Here is a 20,944-nt window from a genome sequence, read left to right on the forward strand (position 1 = left end):
TGAATTTTAAATTAATTTTTAAACATAACATATTAACGCGCTTTAATCCCGAAATAAACCAAACCTTAGCATAAAATTCCCAAATTAAAAACTTAGACTTCTTATAATTATTTGACTTTAAATATAATTTTTCATAATTTAATTAAGCTTAAATCTAGCGTTTCAATTAATTCTGTAATTAACGTTTCGTGTTGCGACTAAATCCCGGATAAATCCAAAACTCATTATTTTGATCCGAAGCTTACCAAATTCCTTAAAATATCCCAAAACATATTTAAAAGCATCCCTAGACGTAAACTCGAGCCCATTTTATAACTTAACCGAATTGTTTTAAAACTTGGACCGGTGTCCCGGTTTTAAGCCGAATCGACTCGAAACTTAACCGTATTTTTGCCAACTTTTTACCACACCTAATAAACACTTAAAAGGCCTTATAAACATCCAGACCCGTCGCTTAAACCATTCGATCAGGCCTTACAAGATGCTGGAAATCAGCCTTTTCCCCTTTCGCCTACCCTACTACACTACCTCCCTATTCTCGCGTCTTAGTCCAAGACCGATGGAACCAGGCACGTCTCAGCCTTTCCTAAACCACCATAGGGCTACCCTCAAACCTACTGCACCCACGCCATCAGCCTCATGCATCAGGCGTAGATCACCCTATCGCTACACTCCCCACAACACCAATCGAACCCAACTCGTCCAACTCTTCCCTTGCGGCTTCTAGGACAAGACCAGCAGCGTTCGTGCATTTCCAGACCATGGTTCAGACCCACCAGAGTCTATTCAAGGTCTAGAGTCGCCCTTGCACCACCAGACTTCACCTACCCACCGATCTAGACAAAGAAAACGAGAAACCCCAAGCCGCTACACATCTCGGCCTTCACTCCAAACCTACCGAACCTTACACCAGCCTCATGACTCCACTAACCAGCTCTAAACAGTCCCTTAGCATCAACAAAACGGCAGCCTCCTTGCACAATTCAAGAAAATGTTAGACTTGAAACAAAAAGAATGCAATAAACACAAGAAAATCAAAGATCTTCCATAGACAAGCTTGGATCGAAACTTTTCATGCATGAACACCAAAATCAGTATATAAAACATGTATGATGCAGAAGAATGATATAGAGCGTGCCTGGTGAAAATATTTCGCAAGAAAACCGAAGAACGAGCGTCGGGAATCAAGTCGGAGAATTTTCTTACGCCTTGAATGGAAATGGCCGTGCTTTCAGCTGCTGGGATTTCTATGAAAATGTTCAGATGGGATTGAGGGTGTCGGCTGATTGGGGAGGGTAATGTTAGGTGTAGTGGGTCCTTAGGGATTTATTATGTAGTTAATTAAAATATAATAGGCCATAAGTTGTTAATTAAAGATTTAAAAAGGATTTTAAGCCCAACAAGCTTAAAAGTAGTCTCATTAAGTCCAAACACACTCCCGAAAAATATTTCGTGGTGTAAAGTTTTTGAAAATATTAGCCGAACCCTCAAAAAATCCCCCGATTCGATAAAATTTGCTTACCGGGTAAAAATAAAATTCTGCGGATAAAAATACCAAATAAATCTCAATTCTTGAAAAATACCTTTAAAACATCTTATATTAATTAATAGAACTTAATCGTGTAATAAAAATAATTTTCTTGAAAATTTTCCGGTCTCTGATCCTCGTTCGAGAGCGAAATGCAACTTAAAAACCTTAATGCATGAACTTATAAAATGTATGGAATAAATTCTACCATGCATGAATTATGCATAAAAATAATTAAACACAATTTAATAAAATAAAAATACATTTTATGCTTTAAAAGAATTTAATGAAATACCAAAGAATTTAATAATTTGCATGCAAGTGGTTTACGTGGACTTTCCGATTTTCGGGACGTTACAATCTTCCCCCCTTAAATTGAATGTCGTCCGCGAAATTCGCTTATCCTTGATAATCCCAAAGTTTAGACTCTTAATTCTAAAATCTCAATATTCCACGTTTCCGCTGCGCTACTGTAATAAAATAATAAATCTTATGATGTACTAATGTCTCCTCAATCCTAATTATTTTGCCTATTGAAATCCTTATTTGCGAATTGCAACCTAGAACGACTTATTGCGACTTAGTTCTATTCTACTCATGCCTCAAATTCCGACTTTTCTCAAACTTCCCAATATTAGAAATGGCAGTTCGAATTTTATTTCGTCTTACTTTTCTTATACTATACCCGTAATGTTCATCAACTTATTACATTATCATTTATGCAACTTAAGAAATTTTAACACCAAGATTTTACTGATCGACTTATATCTTTGGTGATACACTTAAAAGTTAAACCTTATCTCAAACCCATAATGATATTCGCCTAAGATCCTTGAATAGAATCTTTATCTTATAGCACCAAACTTACGTAACTTAATTATTTACAAGTACATCCCAAATATTAAATTGTTGCAAATCTTTAAATTCGAGTAGCGTTAATCCATAAAACTATCGAACTTCTACCTAATTAATAAAACACTTCTATCATCAATCACATGCTTAAACTATTTTCTTCCCAATTACAATTTAGTTGAGGCTTAAGGCCCTTGGACTTTCCTCGTTGAAATGAATGTTGCATTCTTACGTATTCTCAATGCTTCATACATACTAGCGTATAAAACTTATTAAGTCATCCCATGGGAGCCTTAGACTAACTCTAATAAATCAACTTCACTTATACTCCATAGAGTTCTAGAATCCCCATATCAAGCTTTTTAGATTTCTCACTCTATAAAAATCTTAATATTCATTAATTGATAACTTATGTTGAACACAACTAATTCTTTTTTACTATTATTATTATTATTTTTTCACCCAAAATTTCCGTATGAACACGTATTCCATAAACTTAAAATTCAAGCTTACGCGACCCAAATAGTATTAGATAACATAATTCCAACACACATATTCACTTATTCTCAAGTTTCTTAATAACTTACCAAAAATTCCTCAAGACGAGGTGTCTACCTCAATTCTTACATGCATCTATCGAGTAACCTAACCATCAAACATACCCAACTTTCTAGAAAAATTTAAATTCCAACAAAGATATAATTTTAACTCTTAAGATCATGATTAAAACTTATGCTACATCAAACCTTAAGTCCTCAAAAATAAGTTAACTTAATGTCTAATCTTGTAACTTGACTAAATGATCACTTTACCTTAAATTGTTATCACTCTAAATTCTTAATTTTTTTCCATTGTCTTATTCCATTAACATTTAGATTTTCAAGCCCAATATTGAATCATCCTACAATGCCCTTGATTGTCATTCCTTATTACATTATAACCCAGATTATAACCAAGTTCTAATTATCTCTTCAAGCTCAAATCACCGAAAAGTCTTATCATTTAAACCATTCAATTCTCACTTACTGCTAAACAAATCCCTAAATTTCTTAAAAATTTCAAAATTAGTTCTTACTTTCCTCGAATATTATCCGAATTTGTTCTTAATCTCGAGAATCCAAAAATTACCCATAAGTTCTTGGCGTTCCTAATCCCATTTTATAGGTTTCTCGTAACATAAAATTCAATAATCTTAACTTTATTAGACCCAAGATCAATTCTCATAACCTCGAAAATTACTGATTTTACCCAAGTGTTCCTCAAAAGTTCGAATTTTAATCCTCAAAATTTCAAAATTTACAATTTGGTCCTTAAAATTGTCAAAGATTACAATTTTGGTTTTATAACTCCTCGAAATTTGCATTTTTTTTCATAAAATTTTCGACTTGGCCTCATTAAACCTTAAAATTCTCAAAACTAAAAATTTAATCCCAAAGTTTGGTAAATTCGAAATAGTCCCTTAGAATTTTATTGTTGCACTCAGGTCCTCAATTATTGGTTATTACAATTAGGTCCTTTAAATTCTCAATCAATTCAATTAAATCCTTAGGTCCCATTAGGTAGAACATGCATCCTAAATAAATTCTACGTTTTTATACTTACAAAGATCGTCGTAATTTTCGAATCATTAATCCTTGTATGGATTCATCAAAAATTTATTCAACTAGCAACCACGAACTATCAATAATTTCTAAGAAATTCTACAAGTCCCAAAAGCATTCATAACTTTCAAGATTAACTTATTACCCCAAAGAGTAGAACATCAGTACTTCTAACCTAAAAATCGGTATAATCAAATCATTATCCACTTCTCCTAAAGACCAATATTCGAATTCTTAGACACGTCCAATTCCAAACGTAACCAACATGCAATTTAATCTAGTTTTTAAAACAGTAAATCCTTAAATCATAAAAGCAGTTAAACATATACAATAAATCATCATAAAGCGTAAATCATGTTAACATGCAGGTGATATGAGTAAAACATTGAAAACATTGAAATCATAAAAGCTTACAGACTTGAGGCTTGAAGACTGAGCTGCAGAAACTGGCGGTGGCACAACCCTATACATGGCCCTTGCTCTGATACCAACTGTAACGTCTCACTCATTTTTAAAATTCTACTGGACATTTTTTTTAAATAAAAGCTCGCATTTTCGAAATAACATTTAAAATAATCGTAATAATTTGACAGTAAAAAAATAACCAAACTCATCTACAATCATACGAAAACATAAACTAATAAAAATCTTAAAATCATCTAGAGTCGCCCTTGCACCACCAGACTTCACCTACCCACCGATCTAGACAAAGAAAACGAGAAACCCCAAGCCGCTACACATCTCGGCCTTCACTCCAAACCTACCGAACCTTACACCAGCCTCATGACTCCACTAACCTGCTCTAAACAGTCCCTTAGCATCAACAAAACGGCAGCCTCCTTGCACAATTCAAGAAAATGTGAGACTTGAAACAAAAAGAATGCAATAAACACAAGAAAATCAAAGATCTTCCATAGACAAGCTTGGATCGAAACTTTTCATGCATGAACACCAAACTCAGTATATAAAACGTGTATGATGTAGAAGAATGATATAGAGCGTGCCTGGTGAAAATATTTCGCAAGAAAACCGAAGAACGAGCGTCGGAAATCAAGTCGGAGAATTTTATTACGCCTTGAATGGAAATGGCCGTGCTTTCAGCTGCTGGGATGTCTATGAAAATGTTGAGATGGGAGTGAGGGTGTCGGATGATTGGGGAGGGTAATGTTAGGTGTAGTGGGTCCATAGGGATTTATTAGGTAGTTAATTAAAATATAATAGGCCATAAGTTTCTAATTAAAGATTTAAAAAGGATTTTAAGCCCCACAAGCTTAAAAGTAGTCTCATTAAGTCCAAACACACTCCCGAAAAATATTTCGTGATGAAAAGTTTTTGAAAATATTAGCCGAACCCTCAAAAAGTCCCCTGATTCGATAAAATTTGCTTACCGGGTAAAAATAAAATTCTGCAGATAAAAATACCCAATAAATCTCAATTCTTGAAAAACACTTTAAAACATCTTGTATTAATTAATAGAACTTAATCGTGTAATAAAAATAATTTTCTTGAAAATTCTCCGGAGTAATCTGCGTCATACCCTTCCGCACAGAACCGGCTCACGACAACAAAAATCGCTAAATGATCCCAGAAAATTGAAAAAAAAATAAGAAGAAGAAAATAACGAATGTAAAGCTATTATTATGCCTAGGATACGATAAAATTGAACCGGAATCGAATTTTGGACTTCCTAAACGGATTTCTCGAGGAAACGAAAGCTTAACAGAAGCGAAAAATCGCAAATTAGAGGGTCTTAAAGAAGGAATTCGGCTAAAATCTCGCCATCTCATTGCAGAGTAATCAGTCTCGTTCATTTGCCCGTTTACAATCAAATTAGGCTACAGTTTTGTCCAACTCCGGCAGTGCCCGAGCTACGTTGATTTCACATGTCTTATCTGGTCCCGATCGAGATTCAGATGATTTGAGCCGAAAATCGTCTGTCAACAAGTAATCAAAAATAGAAAAACACAAAAAAGGGTGCAACACGAGGATTTCCCAGGGGGTCACCCGTCCTAGTATTGCTCTCGCCCAAGCACGCTTAACTTCCGAGTTCTGATGGTATCCGGTTCATTAGTGCTGGTATGATCCCACCCAACATTGAGTGGGATGTTTATTCTTATATCCCTCGAGTACGTGTGGCGCGGGTGGCGATGGACAACAAATAAATCCTTATATTATTTCGAAAATTTTGATTCAGCCCTTAAACGTTCGTAAATTGCCCTTAGGTCCCCAATCTTTCGAAATATTGCATTTTGGTCCCTTAAATTTCGATACTTGCATGTTGATTTTATACGTCGGGACGTAAATTTTATCGGTGTGGGTTTTTCAATAAAAAAATACGAACTTTTTGGCAACCCCGCTATTTAATTCCCAAACTATTTTTACCAAAACTTTACTAACATTTTATTTAATTCTAATTAAAGACTAATGGGCTTAATTAGGGGCTTAATAGGCCTAAAGCCTTGTTAGTGTTTAATTAAGTATATAATATGTAAACCTTTCCCATAAACCTACGATTATTGCAAAAGCACACGGCCACAATTCTGAAAATACCTAGATTACACGGCACACACATTCTTAAAAATTGAGGCAAACTTTCGAGCGTTGCCAAGGGAAAGTCTTAGCCAAGGTTCTTGCTCCGTTCTTCGTCATCGTCAATGGTTTTTCGTGTGTAAATTACGCATAGGCTCACATATTCTTCCCTTCAAACCATCATCACATCATATTATATTTTTATGCATGAAAATTTTGGGAAACAAGTGACACTTTGAATTATTTTCGTTTTTATGCAATCCATGAAATTCCAAGCATGATTTTGATTCAAACTTTTGTCCTTTACATGTATATACGAGCTGCCATGATATAGGTTATGTTTAGGCATGATTTTACACGGGATTTAGAGTCCTAGATAATCACCTTAACACCACACACGAAATAGAACACAAGCTGTGCAGCAACCTTCTGTCATGGAGCAAAGGGGTTCGGTTTTATTGTTGCAGGGGCTAGGGCTTGGTTGGCTGGTTCCACGGGTTAACCAAGGTCGTGGGTGAGTTAGGGAGAGAGTCCTAGCCATGCTAGGACTCGCATTCAAGGGCTGGGAAGGAGTCCCAGCAAGCTATGACTCCCACCCGAGAATCAAGGGGAATTGCGTGTAGGGTTCTGGGCTTGTTGCAGGCTGGTGGGCATGGTCCAGGGGGCCTGGGCTAGGTCAGGTAGAGTCCTTAGGGTCCTTAGGGAGTGCACAACAGGTTGGTTCGGTGGCTGGGTTCGTTGGTAGGGGCAGGGAAGCTTGATCAAGAGTCCTTGTCCAACAAGGATTTCTCGGCCAGCTTATGGTAGAGGAGTATGGGGCTCGTTTTTTTGGTTAGGGGTGTTTTTCGTGGGATATATGGGTCCAGTAGGGTACTTTAGGATGTTGGTCAAGTTTTGGATCAACATGGTTCGGGGGTAACTCGTGAAAATCAAGAGATGGCTCGGGGTCGAAGATTTTGGGTCATTAGAGTTTTTAAAACTTGGGAAAATTGAAAAATGGTTCACGGGGGTCGAGTCGTGGTTCATAAGGGCTAAAATAATATAAAAAGACTAAATTCTCAACTGGTACCAACACTTAGGAATCTAGGTACTTAAGTCTGGAGGTCCTGGGTTCAAGTGTTAGGGAAGAAGAAAGAAACCACTTACCAGGGGTGAGATATTCTATGAGTGACGGTGCATTGGCCCATACTGGACCATCCTAACGACCCATGACCAGTAGTGGTGCGTGGGTATGGGCCGAGGCCTTTGTTGGTTCAGCCTAATGGCCCATGATCGTTACAAAAAAAGGCGCCTTTTTTTGTAACGATCATGGGCCATTAGGCTGAACCAACAAAGGCCTCGGCCCATGCTGGACCATCCTAACGACCCATGACCAGTAGTGGTGCGTGGGTATGGGCAGAGGCCTTTGTTGGTTCAGCCTAATGGCCCATGATCATTACAGCACTGCTCTCGCCCAATCAGAACCATGAAGTTAAGCGTTCTGGCGCGATGGCAGAGCTAGGACGGGTGACCTCCCTGGGAAGTCCTCGTGTCGCGACCGTTTACGTAAATTATTGATAAAACAGTCGAAATAATTGTTTTTAATGAGTTAACCGTCTCCGGAGTAATCTGCGTCATACCCTTCCGCACAGAACCGGCTCACGACAAAAAAAATTGCTAAATGTTCCCAGAAAATAGAAAGAAAATAGGAAAAAAAATTAGCGAATGTAAAGTTATTATTATGCCTGCGATACGATAAAATGGAATCGGAATCCAATTTCGGACTTCCTAAGCGGATTTCTCGAAGAAACGGAAGCTTAACAAAAGCGAAAAATCGCAAATTATAGGGTCTTAGAGAAGGAATTCGGCTAAAATCTTGCCAGCTCATTGCGGAGTAAAGAGTCTCGTTCGTTTTCCCGTTTACAATCAAATTAGGCTACAATTTTTTCCAAATCCGACAGAGCTCGAGCTACGTTGATTTCACATGTCTTATCTAGTGCCGATCGATATTCAGATGATTTGAGCCGAAAATCGTCTGTCAACAAGTAATCAAAAATAGAAAAACACGAAAAAAGGTGCAACACGAGGACTTCCCAGGGGTCACCCATCCTAGTACTGCTCTCGCCCAAGCACGCTTAACATCGGAGTTCTGATGGGATCCGGTACATTAGTGCTGGTATGAACGCACCCAACATTGAGTGGGATGTTTATTCTTATATCCCACGAGTACGTGTGAAGCGGGCGGCGATTGACAACAGAACCATGAAGTTAAGCGTTCTGGCGCGATGGCAGAGCTAGGATGGGTGACCTCCCTGGGAAGTCCTCGTGTCGCGACCGTTTACGTAAATTATGGATAAAACAGTCGAAATAATTTTTTTAATGAGTTAACCGTCTCCGGAGTAATCTGTGTTATACCCTTCCGCACAGAACCAGCTCACGACAACAAAAATCGTTAAATGTTCCCAGAAAACTGAAAAAAAATACGAAGAAGAAAATAGCGAATGTAAAGCTATTATTATGCCTGGGATACGATAAAATGGAACCGGAATCGAATTTCGGACTTTCTAAACGGATTTCTAGAGGAAACAAAAGCTTAACAGAAGCTGAAAACCGCAAATTAAAGGGTGTTAGAGAAGGAATTCGGCTAAAATCTCGCCAGCTCATTGCGGAGTAACGAGTCTCATTCATTTGCCCGTTTACAATTAAATTAGACTACAATTTTGTCGAAATCAGTTAGTGCCCGAGCTAAGTTGATTTCACTTGTCTTATCTGCTCTCGATCTAGATTCAGATGATTTGAGCCGAAAATCGTCTGTCAACAAGTAATCAAAAATAGAAAAACACGAAAAGGGGTGCAACACGAGGACTTCACAAGGGGTCACCCATCCTAGTACAGCTCTCGCCCAAGCACGCTTAACTTCGGAGTTCTAATGGGATCCGGTGCATTAGTGCTGGTATGATCGAACCCGACATTGAGTGGGACGTTTATTCTTATATCCCTCGAGTACGTGTGGCGCGGGCGGCGATGGACAACACGCGGCACTGCTCTCGCCCAATCAAAACCATGAAGTTAAGCATTCTGGCGTGATGGCAGAGCTAGGATGGGTGACCTCCCTGGGAAGTCGGCGTGTCGCGACCGTTTACGTAAATTATGGCTAAAACAATTGAAATAATTGTTTTTAATGAGTTAACCATCTCCGAAGTAATCTGCGTCATACCCTTCCGAACAGAACCGGGTCATGAGAACAAAAATCGCTAAATGTTCCTAGAAAATAGAAAAAAAAAAATAAAAAGCAGAAAATAGCGAATGTAAAGATATTATTATGCCTGTGATGCGATAAAATGGAACCGGAATCGAATTTCGGACTTTCTAAGCGGATTTCTCGAGGAAACGGAAGCTTAACAGATGCGGAAAATCGCAAATTAGAGTGTCTTAGAGAAGGAATTCAGCTAAATTCTCGCCAGCTCATAGCGGAGTAATGAGTCTCGTTCGTTTGACCGTTTACAATCAAATTAGGCTACAATTTTGTCCAAATCTGGCAGTGCTTGAGCTACTTTGATTTCACTTGTCATATCTGGTCCCGATCGTGATTCAGATGATTTGAGCCGAAAATCGTCTGTCAACAAGCAATCAGAAATAGAAAAACACGAAAAGGGGTGCAACACAAGGACTTGTGGCGCGAGCGGCGATGGACAACACGCGGCAGTGCTCTAGCCCAATCATAACCATGAAGTTAAGCGTTCTGGTGCGATGGCAGAGCTAGGATGGGTGACCTCCCTGGGAAGCCCTTGTGTCGCGACTGTTTACGTAAATTATTGCTAAAACAGTCGAAATAATTGTTTTTAATGAGTTAACCGTCTTCGGAGTAAGAAGAAGAAAATAGCGAATGTAAAGCTATTATTATACAAAGGAAACGATAAAATGGAACCGTAATCGAATTTCGGACTTCCTAAGCGGATTTATTGAGAAAACGGAAGTTTAACATAAGCGGACAATCGCAAATTAGAAGGTCTTTGAGAAGGAATTCGGCTAAGACCGTTTACAATCAAATTAGGCTACAATTTTGTCCAAATCCGGAAGTGCCCTAGATATGTTGATTTCACATATCTTATTTTGTCCCGATCGAGATTCATATGATTTGAGCAGAAAATCGTATGTCAACAAGTAATTAAAAATAGAAAAACACGAAAATGGGTGCAACACGAGGACTTCACAAGGGGTCACCCATCCTAGTGCTGGTCTCACCCAAGCACGCTTAACTTCGGAGTTCTAATGGGATCCGGTGCATTAGTGCTGGAATGATCGCACCCGTCATTGAGTCGGATGTTTATTCTTATATCCCTCGAGTACGTGTGGCGCGATCGGCGATGGTCAACACACGTCACTGCTCTCGCCCAATCAGAATCATGAAGTTAAGCGTTCTGGCGCAATGGATGAGCTAGGATGGGTGACCTCCCTGGGCAGTCCTCGTGTCGCGACCGTTTACGTAAATTATAGTAAAATAGTCGAAATAATTGTTTTTAATGAGTTAACCGTCTCCGTTGTAATCTCCGTCATACCATTCCGACAGAACCAGCTCACGACAACAAAAATCGCTAAATGTTCCCAGAAAATAGAAAAAAAATAAGAAGAAGAAAATATCGAACGTAAAGCTATTATTATGCCTCGGATACGATAAAATATAACCGGAATCGAATTTCGGAATTCCTAAACGGATTTCTCGAGGAAACGGAAGCTTAAAAGAAGCAGAAAATCACATATTAGAGGGTCTTAGAGAAGGAATTCGGATAAAATCTCGTCAGCTCATTGCAGAGTAATGAGTCTCGTTCGTTTGCCCGTTTACAATCAAATTAGCCAACAATTTTGTCCAAATCCGGCAGTGCCCGAGCTACGTTGATTTCACATGTCTTATCTGGTCACGATCGAGATTCAGATGATTTGATCCGAAAATCGTCTATGAACAAGTAATCAAAAATAGAAAAACACGAAAAGAGGTGCAACACAAGGACTTCTCAGGGGGTCGCCCATCCTGGGAAGTCCTCGTGTCGTGACCTTTTACGTAAATTATAGCTAAAACAGTCGAAATAATTTTTTTTTATGAGTTAACCGTCTCTAGAGTTATCTGCGTGATACCTTTCCGCACCGAACCGGCTCACGACAACAAAAATCTATAAATGTTCCCAGAAAATAGAAAAAAAATAAGAAGAAGAAAATAGCGAATGTAAAGCTATTATTTTGCCTGAGATACGATAAAATAGAACTGGAATCGAATTTCAAACTTCCTAAACATATTTATTGAGGAAACGGAAGCTTAACAGAAGCGAAAAATCGCAAATTAGAGGGTCTTAGAGAAGGAATTCGGCTAAAATCTCGTTTGTTTGCCCGTTTACCATCAAATTAGCCTACAATTTTGTCCAAATCCGGCAGGGCCCGAGCTACGTTTATTTCACATGTCTTATCAGGTCCCGATCGAGATTCAGATGATTTGAGCCGAAAATCATCTGTCAACAAGTAATCGAAAATAGATAAACACGTAAATGGGTGCAACACGAGGACATCCCAAGGGGTCACCCATCCTAGTACTGCTCTCGACCAAACACGCTTAACTTCAGAGTTCTGATGGGATCCGGTGCATTAGTGCTGGTATGATCGCACCCGACATTGAGTGGAATGTTTATTCTTATATCCCTCGAGTACGTGCGGCGTTGGCGGTGATGTACAACACGCGGCACTGCTCTCGAAAAATCAGAACCAAGAAGTTAAGCGTTTTGGCGCGATAGCAGAGCTAGGATGGCTTAACCGTCGAAATAATTGTTTTTAATGAGTTAACCGTCTCCAGAGTAAACTGCGTCATACCCTTTCGCACAGAACCGGCTCACGACAACAAAAATCGCTAAATGTTCCCAGAAAATAGAAAAAAAAATAAGATGAAGAAAATAGCGAATATAAAGCTATCATTATGCCTAGGATACGATAAAATGGAACCGGAATCGAATTTCGGACTTCCTAAGCGGATTTCTCGAGGAAACGGAAGCTCAAAAGAAGCGGAAAATCGCAAATTAGAGTGTCTTAAAAAAGGAATTCGGCTAAAATCTCGCCAGCTCATTGTAGAGCAATGAGTCTCATTCGTTTGCCCGTTTACAATCAAATTAGGCTACAATTTTGTCCAAATCTGGCAGTGTTCGAGCTACGTTGATTTCACATGGCTTATCTGGTCCGATCAAGATTCAGATGATTTTAGCCGAAAATCGTCGGTCAATAAGTAATCAAAAATAGAAAAACACGAAGAGGGGTGCAACACGAGGACTTCCCAGGGGTCACCCATCCTAGTACTGCTCTCGCCCAAGTACGCTTAACTTCGAAGTTCTGATGGGATCCGGTGCATTAGTGCTGGTATGAACGCACCCAACATTGAGTGGGATGTTTATTCTTATATCCCATGAGTACGTGTGAAGCGGGCGGCGATTGACAATAGAACCATGAAGTTAAGCTTTTTAGCGCGATGGCAGAGCTAGGATGGGTGACCTCCCTGGGAAGTCCTCGTGTCGCGACCGTTTACGTAAATTATGGATAAAATAGTCGAAATAATTTTTTTAATGAGTTAACCGTCTCCGGAGTAATCTGCGTCATACCCTTCCGCACAGAACCATTTCACGACAACAAAAATCGTTAAATGTTCCCAGAAAACTGAAAAAAATAAGAAGAAGAAAATAGCGAATGTAAAGCTATTATTATGCCTAAGATACGATAAAATGGAACCGGAATCGAATTTCGGACTTTCTAAACGGATTTCTAGAGAAACAAAAGCTTAACAGAAGCTGAAAATCGCAAATTAAAAGCTCTCGATCGAGATTCAGATGATTTGAACCGAAAATCGTCTGTCAACAGGTAATCAAAAATAGAAAAACACGAAAATGGGTGCAACACGAGGACTTCCCAGGGGGTCATCCATCCTAGTACTTCTCTCGCCCAAGCACGCTTAACTTCGGAGTTCTGATGGGATCCGTTGCATTAGTGCTGGTATGATCGAACCCGACATTGAGTGGGACGTTTATTCTTATATCCTTCGAGTACGTGTGGCGCGGGCGGCGATAGACAACACGCGGCACTGCTCTCGCCCAATCAGAACCATGAAGTTAAGCATGCGGGCGCGATGGTAGAGCTAGGATGGGTGACCTCCCTGGGAATTCCGCGTGTCGCGACCGTTTACGTAAATTATGGCTAAAACAGTCGAAATAATTGTTTTTAATGAGTTTACCGTCTCCGGAGTAATCTGCGTCATACTTTTCCGCACAGAACCGGCTCACGAAAACAAAAATCGCTAAATGTTCCCCGAAAATTGAAAAAAAATAAGAAGAAGAAAATAGCGAATGTAAAGCTATTATTATGCCTGGGATACGATAAAATGGAACCGGAATCGAATTTCGGACTTCCTAATCGGATTTTTCGAGGAAACAGAAGCTTAACAGAAGCGGAAAATCGCAAATTAGAGGGTCTTAGAGAAGTAATTCGGCTAAAATCTCGCCAGCTCATTGCGTAGTAATGAGTCTCGTTCGTTTGCCCGTTTACAATAAAATTAGGCTACAATTTTGTCCAAATCCGGCAGTGCCCGAGCTACGTTGATTTCACATGTCTTATCTGGTCCCGATCGAGATTCAGATTATTTGAGCCGAAAATCGTTTGTCAACAAGTAATCAAAAATAGAAAAACACGAAAAGGGGTGCAACACGAGGACTTCCCAGGGGGTCACCCATCCTAGTACTGCTCTCGCCCAAGCACTCTTAACTTCGGAGTCCTGATGGGATCCGGTGCATTAGTTCTGGTATGATCGCACCAGACATTGAGTGGGATGTTTATTCTTATATCCCTCGAGTACGTGTGGCGCGGGTGGCGATGGACAACACGCGGCATTGCTCTTGCCCAATCAAAACCAAGAAGTTAAGCGTTCTGGCGCGATGGCAGAGCTAGGATGGGTGACCTCCCTGGGAAATCCTCGTGTCTCGACCGTTTACGTAAATTATAGCTAAAAAAGTCGAAATAATTGTTTTTAATGAGTTAATCGTCTCCGGAGTAATCTGCGTCATACCCTTCCGCACAGAACCGACTCACGAAAACAAAAATCGGTAAATATTCCCAGAAAATTGAAAAAAAAAATAAGAAGAAAAAAATAGCGAATGTAAAGCTATTATTATGCCGGGGATACGATAAAATGGAACCAAAATCGAATTTCGGACTTCCTAAACGGATTTCTCGAGTAAACGGAAGCTTAACACAAGCGAAAAATCACAAATTAGAGGGTTTTAGAGAAGGAATTTGGCTAAAATCTCGCCAGCTCATTGCGGAGTAATGAGTCTCGTTCGTTTTCCCGTTTACAATCAAATTAGGCTACAATTTTGTCCAAATCCGGCAGTGCCCTTGCTACATTGATTTCACATGTCTTATCTGGTCCCGATATAGATTCAGATGATTTAGCAGAAAATTGTCTGTCAACAAGTAATCAAAAATAGAAAAACACGAAAAGGGGTGCAACACGAGGACTTCCCAGGGGGTCATCCATCCTAGTACTGCTCTCGCCCAAGCACGCTTAACTTCGGAGTTCTGATGGGATCCGTTCCATTAGAGCTGGTATGATCGCACCTGACATTGAGTGGGATGTTTATTCTTATATCCCTCGAGTACGTGTGGCGCGGGCAGCGATGGACAACACGCGGAACTGCTCTCGCCCAATCAGAACCATGAAGTTAAGCGTTCTGGCGCGATGGCAGAGCAAGGATGGGTGACCTCCCTGGGAAGTCCTCGTGTTGCGATCGTTTACGTAAATTATGGATAAAACAGTCGAAATAATTGTTTTTAATGAGTTAACAGTCTTCGGAGTAATCTGCGTCATACCCTTCCGTACAGAACCGGCTCACGACAACAAAAATCGCTAAATGTTCCCAGAAAATAGAAAAAAAAATAAGAATAAGAAAATAGCGAATGTAAAGCTATTATTATGCCTGGGATACGATAAAATGAAACCGGAATCGAATTTCGGACTTCCTAAGCGGATTTCTCGAGGAAACGGAACCTTAACAGAAGCGTAAAATCGAAAATTCGAGGGTCTTAGAGAAGGAATTCGGCTAAAATCTCTCCAGCTCATTGCGGAGTAATGAGTCTCGTTCGTTTGCCCGTTTACAATCAAATTTATCTACAATTTTGTCCAAATCCGGCAAAGCCCGAGCTAGGTTGATTTCACATGACTTATCTTGTCCCGATCGAGATTCAGATGATTTGAGCCGAAAATCGTCTGTCAACAAGTAATCAAAAATAGAAAAACACCAAAAGGGGTGCAACACGAAGACTTCCCAGGGGGTCACCCATACTAGTACTGCTCTCGCCCAAGCACGCTTAACTTCTGAGTTAAGCGTTCTGGCGCGATGGCAGAGCTAGGATGAGTGACCTCCCTGGCAGTCCTCGTGTCGCGACCGTTTACATAAATTTTGATTAAAACAGTCGAAATAATTGTTTTTAATGAGTTAACCGTCTCCGGAGTAATCTGTGTCATACCCTTCCGCACAGAACCGGCTCACGACAACAAAAATCTCTAATGTTCTCAGAAAATAAAAAAAATAAGAAAAAGAAAATAGTGAATGTAAAGCTATTTTTATGCCTGTGATACGATAAAATGGAACCGAAATCTAATTTTGGACTTCCTAAATGGATTTCTCGAGGAAACAGAAGTTTAACAGAAGCGGAAAATCGAAAATTAGAGGGTCTTAGAAAAAGAATTCGGCTAAAATCTCGCCAGCTCATTGCGGAGTAATGAGTCTCTTTCGTTTGCCCGTTTACAATCAAATTATGCTACAATTTTGTCCAAATCCGGCAATGCCCGAGCTAGGTTGATTTCACAAGACTTATCTTGTCCCGATCGAGATTCAGATGATTTGAGCCGAAAATCGTCTGTCAACAAGTAATCAAAAATAGAAAAACACGAAAAGGGGTGCAACACGAGGACTTCTCAGAGGGTCACCCATTCTAGTACTGCTCTCGCCCAAGCACGCTTAACTTCGGAGTTCTCATGGGATTCGGTGCATTATTGCTGGTATGATCACACCCGACATTTAGTGGGATGTTTATTCTTATATCCCTCGAGTACGTGTGGCGCGGGTGGCGATGGACAACACGCGGAACTGCTCTCGTCCAATCAGAACCATGAAGTTAAGCGTTCTGGCGTGATGGCAGAGCTAGGATGGGTGACCTCCATGGGAAAATCCTCGTGTCGCGACCGTGTACGTAAATTATAGCTAAAACAGTCGAAATAATTGTTTTTAATGAGTTAACCGTCTCCGGAGTAATCTGCGTCATACCCTTCCGCACAGAACCGGCTCACGACAACAAAAATCTCTAATGTTCCAAGAAAATATAAAAAAAAATAAGATGAAGAAAAGAGCGAATGTAAAGCTATTATTATGCTTGGGATACGATAAAATGGAACCGGAATCGAATTTCTGACTTCCTAAACGGATTTCTCGAGGAAAAACGGAAGCTTAACCGAAGCGGAAAATCGCAAATTAGAGGGTCTTAGAGAAGGATTCGGCTAAAATCTCGCCAGCTCATTGCGAAGTAATGAGACTCGTTCGTTTGCCCGTTTACAATCAAATTAGCCAACAATTTTGTCCAAATCCGGCAGTGCCTGAGCTACGTTGATTTCACATGTCTTATCTGGTCACGATCGAGATTCGGATGATTTGAGCCGAAAATCGTCTGTCAACAGGTAATCAAAAATAGAAAAACACGAAAAGGAGTGCAACACGGGGACTTCCCAAGGGGTCTGGGTCACTCATCCTACTACTGGTCTCGCCCAAGAACGCTTAACTTTGGAGTTCAGATGGGATCCATTGCTTTAGTGCTGGTATGATCGCACCCGACATTGAGTGGGATGTTTATTCTTCTATCCCTCGAGTACGTGTGGCGCAGGCGGCGATGGACAACACGCGGCACTACTCTCGCCCAATCAGAAATATGAAGTTAAGCGTTCTGGCGCGATGGCAGAGTTAGGATGGGTGACCTCCCTGGGAAGTCCTAGTGTCGCGACCGTTTACGTAAATTATGGATAAAACAGTCGAAATAATTTCTTTTAATGAGTTAACCGTCTCCGGAGTAATTTTTGTTATACCCTTCTACACAGAACCGGCTCACGACAACAAAAATCGCTAAATGTTCCCAGAAAATAGAAAAAAAAATAAGAAGAAGAAAATAGCAAATGTAAAGCTATTATTATGCGTGGGATACGATAAAATGGAACCGAAATCGAATTTCGGACTTCCTAAACGGATTTCTCGAGGAAACGGAAGCTTAACAGAAGCGGAAAATCGCAAATTAAAGGGTCTTAGAGAAGGAATTCGGCTAAAATCTCGCCAGCTCATTGCGGAGTAATGAGTCTCGTTCGTTTGCCCGTTTACAATAAAATTAGCCTACAATTTTGTCCAAATCCGATAGTGCCCGAGCTTCGTTGATTTTACATCACTTATCTGGCCCCGATCGAGATTCAGATGATTTGAGCCGAGAATCGTCTGTCAACAAATAATCAAAAATAGAAAAACATGAAAAGGGGTGCAACACGAGGACTTCCCAAGGGGTCACCCATCCTAGTACTACTTTCCCCAAGCACGCTTAACTTCGGAGTTCTGATGGGATCAGGTGCATTAGTGCTGTTATGATCGCACCCGCCATTGAGTGGGATGTTTATTGTTATATCCCTCGAGTACGTGTGGCGCGGGCGGCGATGGACAACACGCGGCACTGCTCTCGCCCAATCAGAACCATGAAGTTAAGCGTTCTGGCGCGATGGCAGAGCTAGGACGGGTGACATCCCTAGGAAATCCTCGTGTCGCGACCGTTTTCGTAAATTATGGATAAAACAGTCGAAATAATTTTTTTTAACGAGTTAACCGTTTCCGGAGTAATCGGCATCATACCCTTCCGCACAGAACCGGCTCACGACAAAAAAAATCGTTAAATGTTCCCAGAAAATAGAAAAAAAAAATAAGAAGAAGTAAATAGCAAATGTAAGGCTATTATTATGCTTGGGATACGATAAAATGGATCCAGAATCGAATTTCGGACTTCCTAAGCGGATTTCTCTAGGAAACAGAAGCTTAACAGAAGCGGAAAATCGCAAATTAGAGGGTCTTAGAAAAATAATTCGGCTAAAATCTCGCAAGCTCATTGCGGAGTAATGAGTTTCGTTCGTTTGCCCGTTTACAATCAAATTAGGCTACAATTTTGTCCAAATCCGGCAGTGCCCGAGCTACGTTGATTTCACATGTCTTATCTGGTTCCGATCGTGATTCAGATGATTTGAGCCGAAAATCGTCTGTCAACAAGTAATCAAAGATAGAAAAACACGAAAAGGGTTGCAACACGAGGACTTCCAAGAGGGTCACCCATCCCAGTACTGCTCTCGCCCAAGCACGCTTAACTTCGGAGTTCTGATGGAATCCGGTGCATTAGTGCTGGTATGATCGCACCCGACATTGAGTGGGATGTTTATTCTTATATCCCTCGAGTACGTGTGGCGCGGGCGCCGATGGACAACACACGGCACTGCTCTCGCCCAATCAGAACCATGAAGTTAAGCGTTCTGGCTTGATGGCAGAGCTAAGATGGGTGACCTACTTGGGAAGTCCTCGTGTCGCGACCGTTTACGTAAATTATAGCTAAAACAGTCGAAATAATTGTTTTTAGTGAGTAAACCGTCTCCTGAGTAATCTACGTCATACCCTTCCGCACATAACCGGCTCACTACAACAAAAATCGCTAAATGTTCCCAGTAAATAGAAAAAAAATAAGAAGAAGAAAATAGCGAATGTAAAGCTATTATTATGCTTGGGATACGATAAAATTGAACCGGAATCGAATTTCGGACTTCCTAAGCGGATTTCTCGAGGAAACGAAAGCTTAACAGAAGCGAAAAATCGCAAATTAGAGGGTCTTAGAGAAGGAATTCGGCTAAAATCTTGCCAGCTCATTGCGAGGTAATGATTCTTCTTCGTTTGCCCGTTTACAATCAAATTAGCATACAACTTTGTCCAAATCCGGCAGTTCCCGAGATATGTTGATTTCACATGTCTTATCTGGTCTCGATCGAGATTCAGATGATTTGAGTTGAAAATCGTCTGTCAACAAGTAATCAAAAATAGAAAAACACGAAAAAGTGTGCAAAACGTGGACTACCCAGGGGTCACCCATCCTAGTACTGCTGTCGCCCAAGCACGCTTAACTTCGAAGTTCTGATGGGATCCGGTGCATTAGTGCTGGTATGATCGCACCCGACATTGAGTGGGATGTTTATTCTTATATCCCTCGAGTATGTGTGGTGCGGGCGGCGATGGACAACACGCGGCACTGCTCTCGCTCAATCAGAACCAGGAAGTTAAGCGTTCTGGCGCGATGGAAGAGCTAGGATGGGTGACCTCCATGGGAAGTCCTTGTGTCGCGACCGTTTACGTAAATTATAGCGAAAAAAGTCGAAATAATTGTTTTTAATGAGTTAACCGTCTCCGGAGTAATCTGCGTCATATCCTTCCGCACAGAACCAGCTCACGACAACAAAAATCGCTAAATGTTCTTATGAAATAGAAAAAATATAAGAAGAAAATAGCTAATGTAAAGCTATTATTATGCCTGGGATATGATAAAATTGAACCGAAATCAAATTTCTGACTTCCTAAACGGATTTCTCGAGGAAACGGAAGCTTAACAGAAGCGAAAAATCGCATATTAGAGGGTCTTAGAGAAGGAATTCGGCTAAAATCTCGCCAGCTCATTGCGGAGTAAAGAGTCTCTTTCGTTTGCCCGTTTACAATCAAATTAGGCTACAATTTTGTCCAAATCCGGCAGTGCCCGAGCTACGTTTATTTCACATGACTTAACTGGTCCCGATCGAGATTCAGATGATTTGAGCTGAAAATCATCTGTCAACAAGTAATCAAAACCATGAAGTTAAGCGTTCTGGCGCGATGGCAGAGCTAGGATGGGTGACCTCCCTGGGAAGTCCTCGTGTCGCGACCATTTACGTAAATTATGGATAAAACAGTCGAAATAATTGTTTTTAATGAGTTAACCATCTCCGGCGTAATCTACATCATACCCTTCCACACAGAACCGGCTCACAACAACAAAAATCGCTAAATGTTCCAAGAAAATAGAAAAAAAATTAAGAAGAAGATAATAGCGAATGTAAAGCTATTATTATGCCTGGGATATGATTAAAATGGAACCGAAATCGAATTTCGAACTTCCTAAGCGGATTTCTCGAGGAAACGAAAGCTTAACAAAAGCGGAAAATCGCAAATTAGAGGGTCTTAGAGAAGGAATTCGGCTAAAATCTCGCCAGCTCATTGCGGAGTAATGAGTCTCGTTTGTTTGCCCGTTTACAATCAAATTAGGCTACAATTTTGTCCAAATCTGGCAG

At 40.4% G+C, this 20,944-nt stretch overlaps 12 non-coding genes and 2 pseudogenes across 12 annotated transcripts; all 14 read right to left on the reverse strand.

The window, feature by feature from the left end:
• Nucleotides 1-5,952: 5,952 nt before the first annotated feature.
• On the reverse strand, nucleotides 5,953-6,071 carry LOC142510632 (5S ribosomal RNA; annotated as a pseudogene).
• A 2,490-nt stretch (nucleotides 6,072-8,561) lies between these two features.
• LOC142516683 (5S ribosomal RNA) lies at nucleotides 8,562-8,679 on the reverse strand. The gene has a single exon (XR_012812465.1). It is a non-coding gene; the product is annotated as a 5S ribosomal RNA (ribosomal RNA).
• Nucleotides 8,680-9,337: 658 nt separating this feature from the next.
• Nucleotides 9,338-9,456, reverse strand: LOC142515343 (5S ribosomal RNA). Its single transcript, XR_012811194.1, has one exon. It is a non-coding gene; the product is annotated as a 5S ribosomal RNA (ribosomal RNA).
• A 1,224-nt stretch (nucleotides 9,457-10,680) lies between these two features.
• Nucleotides 10,681-10,799, reverse strand: LOC142506967 (5S ribosomal RNA). Its single transcript, XR_012805236.1, has one exon. It is a non-coding gene; the product is annotated as a 5S ribosomal RNA (ribosomal RNA).
• A 1,228-nt stretch (nucleotides 10,800-12,027) lies between these two features.
• Nucleotides 12,028-12,146, reverse strand: LOC142517310 (5S ribosomal RNA). Its single transcript, XR_012813063.1, has one exon. It is a non-coding gene; the product is annotated as a 5S ribosomal RNA (ribosomal RNA).
• Nucleotides 12,147-12,778: 632 nt separating this feature from the next.
• On the reverse strand, nucleotides 12,779-12,896 carry LOC142516226 (5S ribosomal RNA). Its single transcript, XR_012812032.1, has one exon. It is a non-coding gene; the product is annotated as a 5S ribosomal RNA (ribosomal RNA).
• Nucleotides 12,897-13,404: 508 nt separating this feature from the next.
• Nucleotides 13,405-13,523, reverse strand: LOC142515894 (5S ribosomal RNA). Its single transcript, XR_012811713.1, has one exon. It is a non-coding gene; the product is annotated as a 5S ribosomal RNA (ribosomal RNA).
• Nucleotides 13,524-14,206: 683 nt separating this feature from the next.
• LOC142513730 (5S ribosomal RNA) lies at nucleotides 14,207-14,325 on the reverse strand. The gene has a single exon (XR_012809660.1). It is a non-coding gene; the product is annotated as a 5S ribosomal RNA (ribosomal RNA).
• A 684-nt stretch (nucleotides 14,326-15,009) lies between these two features.
• On the reverse strand, nucleotides 15,010-15,128 carry LOC142506801 (5S ribosomal RNA). The gene has a single exon (XR_012805080.1). It is a non-coding gene; the product is annotated as a 5S ribosomal RNA (ribosomal RNA).
• Nucleotides 15,129-16,465: 1,337 nt separating this feature from the next.
• LOC142506307 (5S ribosomal RNA) lies at nucleotides 16,466-16,584 on the reverse strand. Its single transcript, XR_012804602.1, has one exon. It is a non-coding gene; the product is annotated as a 5S ribosomal RNA (ribosomal RNA).
• A 685-nt stretch (nucleotides 16,585-17,269) lies between these two features.
• Nucleotides 17,270-17,394, reverse strand: LOC142511673 (5S ribosomal RNA; annotated as a pseudogene).
• Nucleotides 17,395-18,078: 684 nt separating this feature from the next.
• Nucleotides 18,079-18,196, reverse strand: LOC142509265 (5S ribosomal RNA). Its single transcript, XR_012807448.1, has one exon. It is a non-coding gene; the product is annotated as a 5S ribosomal RNA (ribosomal RNA).
• A 685-nt stretch (nucleotides 18,197-18,881) lies between these two features.
• On the reverse strand, nucleotides 18,882-19,000 carry LOC142514217 (5S ribosomal RNA). Its single transcript, XR_012810122.1, has one exon. It is a non-coding gene; the product is annotated as a 5S ribosomal RNA (ribosomal RNA).
• A 683-nt stretch (nucleotides 19,001-19,683) lies between these two features.
• LOC142509610 (5S ribosomal RNA) lies at nucleotides 19,684-19,801 on the reverse strand. Its single transcript, XR_012807776.1, has one exon. It is a non-coding gene; the product is annotated as a 5S ribosomal RNA (ribosomal RNA).
• Between the last annotated feature and the right edge of the window lie 1,143 nt (nucleotides 19,802-20,944).

This window comes from Primulina tabacum, chromosome 10, assembly GCF_025594145.1.
Source record: "Primulina tabacum isolate GXHZ01 chromosome 10, ASM2559414v2, whole genome shotgun sequence".
NCBI lineage: Eukaryota > Viridiplantae > Streptophyta > Magnoliopsida > Lamiales > Gesneriaceae > Primulina > Primulina tabacum.